Source organism: Protomyctophum parallelum, assembly GCF_964188405.1.
Source record: "Protomyctophum parallelum genome assembly, chromosome: 17".
Lineage (NCBI taxonomy): Eukaryota > Metazoa > Chordata > Actinopteri > Myctophiformes > Myctophidae > Protomyctophum > Protomyctophum parallelum.
The window spans coordinates 1379777-1392122 of NC_139719.1; positions in this window are offsets into that span (position 1 = coordinate 1379777).

Sequence of the window (12346 nt, forward strand, 5' to 3'; positions counted from 1 at the left end):
TATACATTTGAAACTTGAAATGGGACAAAATTCTGCACAATAAGTACATTTTGATGTTGATACTTTTACTCATTCTGAGTTCTGGACTTTTACTTGTAACAGAGTATTTCTATATTGCAGAGAGAGAGAGAGAGAGGGAGAGGGAGAGGGGAGGGAGGGAGAGGGAGAGTGAGGGAGAGATTAATTTGCGGTTTTCTTGAATAAATAAATGTAACCAGGTGCGGCAGGGAATTTACGCTTAGACATTCAAATTGTACGACTACACCACCTTGAGGTATCAAGGAATAGAAGGGATAGGTGAATACTCTAAATTGGGTTCCCCACAAACAAATTCACACAATGAGACATGAGATATGAACTTCCCCCAAATACATGTAGGCCTATTAGTGGAACACACACTGTTAAAAACTACAAATACTGGCATACATACTGAATTGATTAACTAATTAAAATCACACATTGCAGTCACAGCTCGTAAGGTAAAGATCAAATACTACAATATAAAGCTTAAAAAACAGAGTCAGCTGCCAGTGGGCAACAACCACTTTTAGGGGAAAGCTAAGCTACAGAATAGGCTACACCACTATAACCACCTAAGAGCACAGCACACACAGCAAACAGCTCCCTGACTCTGGATGGGCAATACACTCAGCATTGGGGGAAACAAACAAAAGACAAAACTTAATTAATTCACACAGTAAAATAAATGGCTCAAATAATCAAATAGATCTAAAGGAGTGGGAACAACATACATTTAGTACACAATATAAATATAAACTAAATAAATAATTGTAACAAATTGTTTGATTGTAAACCTTGAAATGTCCATGTGTGCTCACACATTCCCTCCTGCCACATGAAAGAGGTCAGCACAGCTAGCCAGCTAGGGCACATGAATTATCAACCTGAATGATGACAGATAATGTTTAGATTCATAAGGAATTAACATAGACCTGAATGGTAACCGCTACATTTAGATAAAGAATGAAACATGATTAAAACAGTCTTGAGACATGTTACTCACCCTGGCACTAGTATAAATAAAAACCCAGCAGCAGACCCAGGTCTCGAGACCCTCGGCAGCGTTCACCAAACATCTGATGTTTGGCAGATTAACAGGGCCTTTAAATAGTCACCTGACACTTTCACTTGGAAACTGGTTCCTTTTTGTGTCACACTGACTGACTGACTGAACAAAAATGTATGATTTCATAGTAAATGCGACAACTACGCCTACTATACTTACTTTATGTGACAAAAACAAAACAGTTTTCTGTAGATTTGTTAAACAACATGAATGTAATTATTTTTTGCAGTAGCCTATTGTTAACATTGTGTTCATCATTATTACTGTTACCAGATGAAGCTGTGTTTTCTGATCTGCGTGATCTCCATGCTGGCTGTGGCAGTTCAGTCTGACTATGACTATGACTATGAAGACTACCCAGACTGCGGCGGATCGACAGGTAGGCCCATTAAGACCAGGAAAGCTGTGTCATTTTAGAATTGAACCACTTCAACGTTATTTTTATGCTTTAGTGATTCAAAAATAGCAGATATACAAGATTCCTCTAGTCTACAGGATCCTACTGGTCAATAAAAACACATTGAAGACCCTAACAGGAGCCCTTGTACAAGGCTTATTTGACTATGCATGGACCTCGCAGCCAAATATGAACGCAAAACGCTGTTTATTAGGTTGAAATAAAGAGGACGGGGAGCAGACGTATATCGTATGCGGACATTCAAAAATGTCTTCGTTTAATCTGTTATTTCAACACATTCTCTCTTATTTGAAACTAATAATGAAATCTGTGTTTGGATTTATACTGAACTCCAGCTACTTCTGCTTTTGCAACAAATCACCCTAATGTCTCTTTGCTGTGGACTTTTAACAGTTAGCAGACCATTAACCATTATTATTTTACTGTCTCTCTAGATGGATGTTATGAAATATGTTTGTACTGGTACTGGTACTACTACTGGTATGGTGGTATGGCTTGCAAGTATTGTTGTTAAGGTACGTATGTACACACATGACTACTGAGTACTGACAACTTACTAGTACATCACATATACTGTACACAGAATGACTAACAACTACTACGTCAAATGCACACATGAATGACTACAACCGAAGGTCACACTTACTATGAAACTCTACATTTCCTGTCAGTCCGTTAAGGCTCATTCATAGTCTGGAGTTTCGGTGGTGAGGTGACCACCGGAGCTGAAATAACGTTGAGCGGTGGTGAGTAAAAACAGAGAGAAGGGCTAGGGTGTTGGAGGTGGTTTGCTCTTCACCGCGGCTCGTGACGTCATGTTGTAGTTCGGTGGTCACCTCACCACAAAGAAATACAGATTATGAAAAGCGCTTTAGTCACCCCCACGCCTCCATATATGGTCACGCATCATGACATCACGTCTAGTCACCCACGAGTCCACGACTCCATATATGGTCACGCATCGTGACGATTTTTATACTCAATAACTTTCAACTATGGGTGACATGCTTCCAAAAAAAAAACACTGAGGTCCTGCTGGGTCACAACGCACAGTCAATTCAATTAAAGCACTGGCACAACTCAGACACTGATGAGGCTGCATTTGAAAAGGTCTTTCAAAAAGTAACCTCTACCAGTCATGTCTTTGTAAACAGAGTCAAGCTGCAGACATACAACGGTAACAATCAACTGGGGAAATCCGACCAGTGGCTAGTAGTGATGGCGAAGAATAGAGTTCTCAACAGGGCCGGGAATTAAGGTCTGGCTCTGCCTAACTGGGGTGGCCCGAGGCCCCGTCTGGCCTTAATAACTAGCACACATTTTACACCCTACCCGGCCCGAAAACGTAAAAGAAAAAAAGGTCCATATAATATTTGGACCTTTTTTCTTTTCTTTTGCCTTTGCCTTATTATGGGCATTCCCAGACGATGTGCTAATACAATCCCTAATTTGCCCATATATGGAGACCCCTGATTTCATCAATATTAAGCCCATATAACATTATAACTTTAACTTTCATATATTCTCATTTCAGGTCAAGTATTTAAAACCTTTAATCTTGATGATTATGGCATACAGCTCATGAAAAGCAAAATATCTTATCTCAAAATATTAGAATATTTTACGAGACCACTAATCGAAAAATGTCCCTAAAGCAAACCTGGGCTTCCATAACGAATTTGAAGTCGGTGGGGCGAACGGTTCTTGAGTTACAGGATTACACACAGACAGACGTACAGAGACTTGGTGCATTTATAGATAGATTAGGGAAGAAAATTTACTTTTACACTATTCTAATGTTTTGAGAAGGAGCTGTATGAGCCGGCCAGCAACTCTACATCTGAACTCACTGACACCAGATTAATAATTTAACTCCTGGTTCTCAACCGTGCCGTATTAAGAAGCTCTGTTGTTTCAGCACGGCTTCTCAGGCATCTTACTGGTACTTCAAATACTGTGTACAAAATGTAAGGTCATTCTTTATTTATTGCTGGTCTCAGTTGAGCCTTTCTATTATAACTCCAACTCTTCATTCTGTTCTCAGGTTAGGCCAGGCGGGCCTGCTAAATAAACAGGGCCAGGCGGGCCTGCTACTTATTACTTAGGTGAGTCAAATATGTTCTGCTGTTCAGATAAAACTTGTACTCCAATGTATACACAATCACTATTAAACTAGTACAATTTATACACAATCAATATTAAAGTAGTACAATGTTAGCTATCACACAAAAGGATGTCATTCAGTACAATGTCAGCGACGCATTGTGAGCTTGTAGATCGGCTATTTTCAAATGGCCGAAAGGTTTAGTTTAGTGTAGTGTATGTTTTGTAATAATAATCCAGATCTAGTCTACAGAGTATCTATATAGTAACTAACGTTTTCAAATTATTGTAGTGGAGTAAAAGTACAATATTTAAGTAAAAGTAGGCTGACATTTGGAAATATACTCCTGTAAAGTAAGAAAATCCTCAAAAGTGAATTTAAGTACTATTCTGTACTGGCCATATATGGAGTGTGTCTTGAGTGTACAGGGTTTGATGAGGTCTGGCCATATATGGAGTGTGTCTTGAGTGTACAGAGTTTGATGACGTCAGATCAACATGGAATGTCAGGTCAGCTGTTCAGCTCCATATATGGATATCTAAGGGAAGATCTATAGACCGATTCCGTAGCGGGTCTCATGGTCGCAGCCTACGTATTTCCTGTAGGCGGACTCGACGTAGCTGCGGGGGTAAAACCCTCACCAGGCGCACCTCGTCCACTATAGTGAACGGCAGAGTGACTGATGTTAGTTTGCCTCAAACTTTACTCCTTTACCTGCTTTTTTACTAACACTAACATTACAAAGATGCCCAGAACATCGAGATGAACCTGTGTAGTTTATGGCTGCTCCAACAGTAGTGGCAACATAAAAATAAAATAAAAACGGAATGTCTAATATCCACCGCGGTGGCGGAGACCAGAGCCATTGAGCAATGGTTGAGACAAAGCAGTGAAAGATACATAACGCCAGTCTTACCCAATACCAAATATTTCTGTTTTATTAACACAAGGCTGCTGTACTTTATACCTCATACTTTAAATGCTTAGTATGAGGTATAAAATACAGCAGCCTTGTGTTCATAAAACAGAAAGATTGGGTATTGGGTAAGACTGAAATTATGTATCTTGCAGGATTCTTCACTGCTTTGTCTCAACCATTACTCAATGGCTCTGGTCTCAGCCATCGCGGTGGATATTAGACATTCCGTTTTATTTTATTTGTTATGTTGCCACTACTGTTGGAGCAGCCATAAACTACACAGGTTCATCTCGATGTTCTGGGCATCTTTGTAATGTTAGTGTTAGTAAAAAAGCAGGTAAAGGAGTAAAGTTTGAGGCAAACTAACATCAGTCACTCTGCCGTTCACTGTAGTGGAAGAGGTGCGCCTGGTGAGGGCTTTACCCCCGCAGCTACGTCGAGTCCGCCTACAGGAAATACGTAGGCTGCGACCATGAAACCGGTACGGAATCGGTCTATAAGCTCTTGCACCTGCAACGGTCTATGAGCTTGTAGATCAGATATTTTCAGTACACGACACCATTGTACGACAAAGTATAATCAGTGCTGCTCCTGAGCTGCAGGCAGCAAAGTATTACTGTACTGTACTGTACTGTACTTATACTTATACTGTACTTGTAAAGTAACTACGTACATTTACCGTACTGTACTTAAAGGCACTTTTGAGGATTTTCTTACTTTACAGGATAATTTCCAAATTAAATTGGTCAAAAATCCTACTTTTACTTCTACTCCACTACATCTCAGAGGAAAATATTGTACTCTTACTCCACTACAAAAAGTTGATAACTTTACTTACTACAGTTATTTTGTAGATTTTGATCATTACTAATACAAAACATGCATTAACTCTTCAGCCCTTTATATTTGGCCATTTGAAAATAGCAGATCTACAAGCTCACAATGCGTCATATTGTGATGCATTGTGACCTAGATCTGCTTTGTCCTAAACATTTTTATACGTTGCATACATTTGAGAACTTGAGAAGAAATGTAACGTTCTGTATACTGAGTACTTTGTACTTTTGGTACTTCTACCTATTTTACTCATACATTTAGATTTCTGGACTTTCACTTGTGACTGAGCATTTCTACATGTTTTACTATTAAGTAAAAAAATCACACCTGTGTGAAGTGATGGGTGCTCTTATAACCATACATCATCTCATTCCGGCCAATCACAATTTTTTGTCCTCACCTTCGTCTTCAATGTTTGTGTTTACACAAACACTCAAAGCTGACCATTCATTGTCGATGGCATTCAATGTTTGTGTGTGCACAAACCCTCATGGAGAGGCTATAGCACCTCTCAAACATGAGTTATTTTTCCACCACTGTTTGTTACAGCTGATGCTAATGCTCTAGTGTGTTTATAGATATCTAGTTGTATTAATTATTCTAATGCGACTAGTGTGTCTAGATATCCACTTGTATTCATTATTCTAATGTGACTAGTGTGTCTAGAATAGATATCCACTTGTATTCATTATTCTAATGCGACTAGTGTGTCTAGATATCCACTTGTATTCATTATTCTAAAGTGACTAGTGTGTCTAGATATCCACTTGTATTCATTATTCTAATGCGACTAGTGTGTCTAGATATCCACTTGTATTCATTATTCTAATGCGACTAGTGTGTCTAGATATCCACTTGTATTCATTATTCTAATGCGACTAGTGTGTCTAGATATCCACTTGTATTAATTATTCTAATGCGACTAGTGTGTCTAGATATCCACTTGTATTAATTATTCTAATGCGACTAGTGTGTCTAGATATCCACTTGTATTCATTATTCTAATGCAACTAGTGTGTCTAGATATCCACTTGTATTCATTATTCTAATGCGACTAGTGTGTCTAGATATCCACTTGTATTAATTATTCTAATGCGACTGTGTGTCTAGATATCTACTTGTATTCATTATTCTAATGCGACTAAAACATTTTGAATTGTCTTTGATAGATGTCTTAGATGCTTAATGCTCCAGTGCTGACCCCGGAGAACCCAGTGGACACAAACCAGACGACCATGAGGGAAGAGGAGGACGGATTTTATTTATAACTGAATTTATGTAAATGTTATCATTAAAATGTTCTGTCAAGACAGCTTAATACATTGATCTAAATGTTATCATTAAAATATTCTGTCAAGACGGCTTAATACATTTAAATAAGCTTCAAGTTCACAGAAGATCTCTTTTTCTTTATTTTTTCTAGTTTTTAGGTATAGTGTAGTCAATTAACAATGCCAACTAACACTCCTATAGTTAACACAAAACCCTGGACATTAAAAATGTAATTGTTTAAAATGTTCTGCCAAGACAGCTTCATAAATTGAAATAAGCTTCAGTTTCACGGGAGATAGTGTAGGTATAGTGTGTCAATTAACAATGTTGAGTAACAACACTACTGATAACGAAAAACCCTGGATGTAAAAAATGTAGTCATTTAACAGTTGGGAGTTTTTCCAGTTGTTGGTTCTTCAGTTTGAGGATTCCTTCATGTTAAAATGTCTGAGAAACACTGGTATTATGACTGTCTTCCTCTGTCTAACCTCCCTTTTGTTCAGTTGTTAAATGTCATACGCAGTGCTTTATGCCACAGACACCCCCTGTGCCAACATATACCACAGACACCCCCTGTGCCAACATATACCACAGACACCCCCTGTGCCAACGTATGCCACATACACACCCTGTGAGCAGACGTAGAATACGCACATCGACAGGCTGGGTGCTGGGCTAAAAGAAACTTAAAGGGTAAGACCACTTTTTTTGAGGTTTGGGTTGTGTAGTTACTTTGCCATGATGCAACTCCAAATGTGGACAAGAAATAAAAAATAACTGCTCCAGTGATTAGAAATTGATAATTCAAAATATGCTCCTCATTGACTTACATTGTAGCTAAAACAGCTCTCAAAGTCACTCTTTTAGTACGTAAACAAACACAAACAATGTTGATTCAGACAATATAGAGCATCACCAAAACTCATGTGGTTTTATTTTTTCATAAAAATGTTATCTTCCTGTTGATTTGTCCATTTTATTGGGAAGAAAACCCGGACTGGATCCGTGGATCCGGATCCAGATCTTCAAATAGTAAAATCAACAGGAATCTAACATTTTTATGAAAAAATAAAACCACATGAGTTTTGGTGATGCTCTATATTGTCTGAATCAACTTTGTTTGTGTTTGTTTACGTACCAAAAGAGTGACTTTGAGAGCTGTTTTAGCTACAATGTAAGTCAATGAGGAGCATATTTTGAATTATCAATTTCTAATCACTGGAGCAGTATTTTTTTATTTCTTGTCCACATTTGGAGTTGCATCATGGCAAAGTAACTACACAACCCAAACCTCAAAAAAAGTGGTCTTACCCTTTAAGTGAATTGGATGGAGCTCGCACACCATAGGTACTAGCAAGACGTTCTTTATTTAAATACTGACTGATCTGTTAGATCTTCATCAGGTCATGTGAACATACACACAAGTTTGTACATTTATAATAAGGGAGTGCCCCCATTACCCAATCAAAAACACCACATTTTGGTGCCCCTCCCATCACTACAGGTGTGACTCGTCAACCCTGAGTGAGTGGGTGGGGACCCAGACATATTGATGTGAATATAGTCTGTTCAGAAGATTTAGTGCACTAGTTAAAAACATTTTAAAACCAATAAAAAAAAAAAACATACATGTATGTCTATATTCAAATTATCGGTGCATCAAATAAAGGTCCCACATGTCCTGTACTAGGTCTGTGGGCTTAAATTTCCATTTCCAATGTTATTTCTATTTGTTGCATTGTTCTCCTTTTGTAGGGCAAAAAACTGAAAAACAGGAAAATACTGATGCAGATACATAAAGAACAATCAAGAACACTACCAAATGATCTACATAAAGACACCAAAACTATATATATATATAAAGTACACACCAAAAAGAAATGCATGAAAACAACAACATATGCACCAGGTTGGATTTATTAATTTAAATTTTAAAGTGGAGAAGCAGAGCTTCACTCCAAACAAAGGGGTTTCTACAGGAAATGTCTCATTTCGTCTTCTTGGTTTAGGCCCCTCGGCATCATGGTTTGAAGAGTATGAATGTGGTAACTTTCTCTTCTTAATAAGAGGTTATTTATGTTACCTCCCCTTCTTGGGGTTTTTACATGCTCTATACCAATGTATCTCAGGGAGGAGACACTATGGCAGGGGTACCCAACTGGCGGACCGCGGTCCGGTCGCCACCTCTTTGCGGACCTTTTTAAGTTAATAATATAAATAACATCAGATGGTACATTTCTCATGTGAAATTGCTGCAAAGGCCCCCAAATTGTCCCCCAAGTGCCCCCAAAATTCTGGCGCGCGCTATGCGCGCGCGCAGTGTGGCCTGCCAGGGCGTATAACTCCCGGCCTGATTTGGAGTTCCACTCCGGGCCTGCACTCTGCACCCCATTATTGGTTGGGTGGAAGGCGATCTGATTTGTATAAGCTTGGCTTGACCATACTAAACGGGCATAGAGCCCCGCTCTCCGATGGACGCCGCGCATGGGACCGGACCTCGGTCATATTCAAAAAAATATTTGTGGACCTTCATCATTTCTAGTTGAGGACCCCTGCACTATGGTTTGCTTCAGCAAAGTGTAAGGCCACTGGACTACGTTGATCCCTGGTGCGTATGTTGCTCCGGTGTTCAGCAATCCTGGTCTTGAGAGCTCTGGTGGTCTTTCCTACATAGGCGAGACCACAGGGACATGATATTAGATACACAACATTGTTTTGGTTACAGGTAATGATCCCTCTAATTTTTATTTTCTTCCCTGTGTGAGGATGGTTATATGTGGTGCACTTCGTAGTGAAATTGCACTGTGTGCAGGCTCCACATCTATAGTTCCCATCTGGGACATCTAGAAAAGTACATTTTCTTAGGGGAGGTAGATCTGATTTAACCAATACATTTCTCAAATTTGGGGGACGTTTGTATACCACCCTTGGGGGATCTTTGAATATATTACCTACTTGTGGGTCTGTACTAATTATATGCCAATGTTTTTTAATGATGCCCTCGAGTTCCTTGCCAACAGGAGAGTACTGCAGGAAACAACATGTACTGGTGTCAGTAGGTTTAGCCTGTCTTTTTGTGAGACACTCTTCCTGCGTGATAAACATATGCTTATCTCTAGCTGATTTTATCCACTGTTCTGGGTAACCCTTTTGTCTAAATCTCAAGTCTAGTTCGTTTGCTTGTTTTTTGAAAACGGCCTCATCGCTGCAGATTCTGCGGATCCGACTATATTGGCTGATTGGTAGACTTTTCTTTAGATGAGTAGGGTGGAAGGAATCGGCCTGTAGATAGGAACACTTGTCTGTTTTCTTTCTATAGAGGTCAGTGGCAAACCCATTACCATCTCTCTTTATGAGTATGTCCAGAAAATTGATTTCCTGCAGGTCATGGCAGATAGTAAATTTTAGATGTTCATGACAACTGTTAACATAGGTAAAGAACTCCATAAGAGTGTTCTCAGAACCTTGCCATATCAGGAATACATCATCCACATAACGTTTCCATAGTTTAATGTGTTTAAGAAAAGGATTTGCTGGGTTGGACACAAACATTTCTTCAAACAGTGCAACGTAGAGGGAACTGAATTGGGGGCTCATTTTGCTTCCCATTGAGGTCCCCTTACGTTGAACATAGTGCGTATCTTGGAACATGAAGACATTTTTCTTCAAAACTATTTCAGCCAGTTCCCTAATACACTCTGTACTAGGTAGAACATCAGGGTCTCTTTGACTAAGGAAGTGTGTGAGGGCTTCTAAACCCCCCTGGTGGTCAACATTGGTAAATAGACTTTCTATGTCCATTGTTACAAGGATATAGTTGTTTTGATCTAGGTCTTGGATGGATTTCAAGATGTTAATCATATCCATAGAGTCACGTACATGTGACGGTAAGGCAGTGGCATACGGTTTTAGAAAATAATCAACAAAACTCGAAATCTTTTCAGTAAGAGAATCTATGGCTGAGACTATAGGTCTCCCCGGTGGGTTATCCAATCTTTTATGGATTTTGGGCAGAGTATAAAAAACAGGCATAACAGGATGTTCTACTTTCATGTACTCATACTCTTTTTTTAGTGGTCTCCCCACTTTCATATAAGGTTTTTAATATTTCGTCAATTTCTGTTTTGAAGACAGGGGTGGGGTCTCTATTCAATTTCTCATAAAAGGTAGTATTCGCCAGTTGCGTATGTATTTCCTTTTCATAATCAGTGCGGTTTAGGATACATATCGCACCCCCTTTGTCTGCTGGTTTAATCACTACTGTGGTATCACATTTAAGTTCTGATAAAGTTACATACACACCCTGTGCCAACATATACCACAGACACACCCGTGCCAACATATGCCACAGACACACCCTGTGCCAACGCATGCCACAGACATTATGCCACTACAACTCCAGAACTACACATCAGCCATGTGGGCAGAGGCAGACGTACATACAGTACGTTAGCAATGCTTTCATATCAAAATAATGTGCCCTGTAATGTGTCAACAACACTATCTCACCTGGGACTACACTATATTCACCCACTGTAGCACATGAAATACAGTATGGATTCTAGAAAATGATTAAAGGGATAGTTCAGATTTCTTTAACTTGAGTTGTATGAAATACTTGCCATTAATATAGTGGTTGCAACTGTATTAATTGATTGCCAGAGTCCTGTGGTGGGAGTTCTGCTCTGGTTTTGGTGAAATATCAAGTAGTTCCGGTCATTTTGTGGGGGGCACTGGGGGCCACGCAGTAAAGGTAAATGAATCCACAAAACTAACGTTATTTGTATTGTTGACCTATTTCTAAAATATGAGTGCAACTTTCGTTATTTTTTTACCCCTCTATTCACACAGAGCTATGTTTTTTGTGTCCATATCACTACGCCCAAAAAATAGTTCCATGTGATAGAGGGGTCAAAGTTGAACGAAAGTCGCGCTAATATTTTAGAAATAGGTCAACAATACAAATTACGTTCGTTTTGTGGATTAATTTACTTTTACTGCGTGGCCCCAGTACCCCCCACAAAATGACCGGAACTACTTAATATTGACCAAAACCAGAGCAGAACTCCCACCACGGGACTCGGGCAATGAATTAATACAGTTGCAACCACTATATTAATGGCAAGTATTTCATACAACTTAAGTTCAAAAAATCTGAACTATCCCTTTAATAATAATAATAATAATAATAATAATAATAATAATGACCATCACATGTGGCCTTGATGTTTGTTTGATATTCTAGCTAATAGTGTATTTCCTCTTTGAGGGCACAGTTCCAATATCATCTGTTTCTGCAGCAAACACACTTTATTTCTGTCATTCACTCTTTTGTCCACTAGGTGGTAGTATTGTACCTGGCCCTATTGGGCCTCTCCAGTCAGAACCTTCTTTTAGAGCAGTGGTTTCCAACCACTGCTCACAGTTAAATGATGGAGAGTTGGTAACCAAATTGAACCTTAATTGATCCTTAACTCGTGAGAGTGTAAATGAAACCAAATGGACCAGGGACGGATGAACCCCCACAAGGGCCCCTGGGCAGGTATCTTTTTGGGGGGCCCCATAGTGTGTGCGCGCGCGAAAAGTTCGTGTTTTTATCATCTCCTTTTTACCTAAATTTAACAAAATCAACGGCCAATGAAGGGCCTCAAACCCAGTACCGTGCGGCCCAATTTCCCCAGAGGGCCCCTGAGAAGAAGAAGAAGAAGA